Below are 2,051 nucleotides of genomic sequence, written 5' to 3' on the forward strand. Positions count from 1 at the left end.
CTGACCCTAGAAACTATGAAACTATGAAACTATGAAATAAGCAGCACTGTAGCACTAGCATCTCAGGCAGCCAAAATGTCACAGAGCCTTTCTTTCCTTTTTTGCAGGAGCTTCTTATCCAGTGGCTGCCAGAGAACTCTTCCTGCCAGCCCCAGCCCTGGGGCTTAGATGTGCCCATGGCCCTGCCTTCTTCCGGTCAGCTGACCAGGGGCAGGTGCTAGGGGTGTAGGTTGTAGCAGTGTTGATCTAAGGACATGGCACTGGCAGACAAGGTTATTTGGGTCAATTTGATATCTTTTAGTAGATAGACTGAATACTTGGGAGAAATATATCTTAGCGAGCTTTCAGGTTGAAAAAAACCCTTCATTGGGCTGAGGAAGCACCTGCAGTTGGTGTTTGTGCTGTTCCTGGATGGAAGGAATAGTAAAGAAGCCAGAGGCTGGCATGCAATGCAGGCAAGAAAGCCGGTAAGTGAAAATGGAAATGGAGGCATCAGGGGGTGAGGGACAGGCTGGGGGACAGAGGGGGTAGGGGGGATGTAGCAGCACAGGTAAAAGTGGAGAAGAGCCTATGAACTTCACTTCGTCAAGCTCCTGGATACAGAAACTCATGGACTCAATATAGACATAGGAATTCTGACACACTACAACCTGCTGCACATCTGACTCCCCAGGTACCTCTCCATTTCTACCTGCTACATCCCCCTTTCCCCCCACCCCAGCCTGTCTGTCACCCTGATGCCTCCATTTTCATTTTCATTGGAAAAGGGCTGGACATCCACAGCAAGCATCTCCTCAATGCTCTGGGTGACCTTGCTTGCCTTGGGAACATGCCCCACTGTGTGCCTACCTTTCCTCCACTGTTCCAGGGTGGCCTAGCTCTGCTTCTTGGGGATGGTGGCTTTGGAGCAAGAGGGGGACTTCTTTTTGGGCACACTCCCATGGGTGCAAGGCTAAGGAGGAGCAAGGGCAAGGGGAGGTGCTTGCATAGATGCATCAGCATCTCTGTGGTGCTCATGTGTTTTGTTCCCTTGCCTCACCTGGTTTTGGCTTCGCAGTTCAGGCCAATATTATATGTGGGATCATCTGCCAGCTCAAAATGGCAGATGATCCGGACCACACTTCTTCCTCACTTCTGAGGAGTGGGTGCATGTGTGGATGCTGCCTTTCGCCTCTCCTTAGCAGGCGGAGGCAACAGGAGAAGCAGGAGAAGCAGACTCAGCTGAGCCACTTGCCTCCACAACTGCTACCTCAACCTCCTCCAAAGTGCCTTCTGGGGAAGGAGACCTGGCTCTAGGGGAAACTTGAGGGGTGTGGAGCACAAACTCAGATAACTCCCCCTCCTTCCCTAGCATTTCCCTTGCTAGGGCACTCAGATCCAGCCCAGTTCCAACAATGCTTTTTATGCTGTTTTTCCATCCCTCGCCCAGAGCACTGGGATTGGAAGGGACATCAGGGAAGGATCACAGTCACCGGCCAGCTACACAGTCAAAATCAGAGCAGTCCTTCTCCTCTCTTCCCCCTCCTTCTCCTTAGTTTCTCTTTAGTGACAAGCAAGCCTAGCTTTGAAACTCGAAACATTTCAAAACTTTTGAGTGAGGATTTAGTTAGGGAGCTTCTGGAGGGGCTGGACATTTTTAAGTCAGCCGGCCCGGATGATCTTCACCCTAGAGTCCTAAAGGAACTGGCTGGGGTCGTTGCAAGTCCCCTGGCATGGCTTTATGAACACTCGTGGTGCTCTGGAGAGGTGCCGGAGGACTGGAAGAAGGCCAACGTGGTTCCCATCTTCAAAAAGGGGAGAAAAGAGGACCCGGGGAACTACAGGCCAGTCAGCCTTACCTCGATCCTGGGCAAGCTGTTCGAGAAAATTATTCTGGCACACATCCAGGAGGGGCCAGCAGGGAACTGCATGCTCAGGGGCAACCAGCACGGGTTCATCAGCGGCAGGTCCTGTCAGACCAACCTGGTGGCCTTTTACGACCAGGTCACTAAATCATTGGATGCAGGGGTGGCAGTGGATATAGTTTTCCTAGACTTCAGGAAGGCTTTTGA

Source organism: Gavialis gangeticus, unplaced genomic scaffold (assembly GCF_001723915.1).
Source record: "Gavialis gangeticus isolate Ggan-Ray unplaced genomic scaffold, GavGan_comp1, whole genome shotgun sequence".
In the NCBI taxonomy this organism is placed as follows: domain Eukaryota; kingdom Metazoa; phylum Chordata; order Crocodylia; family Gavialidae; genus Gavialis; species Gavialis gangeticus.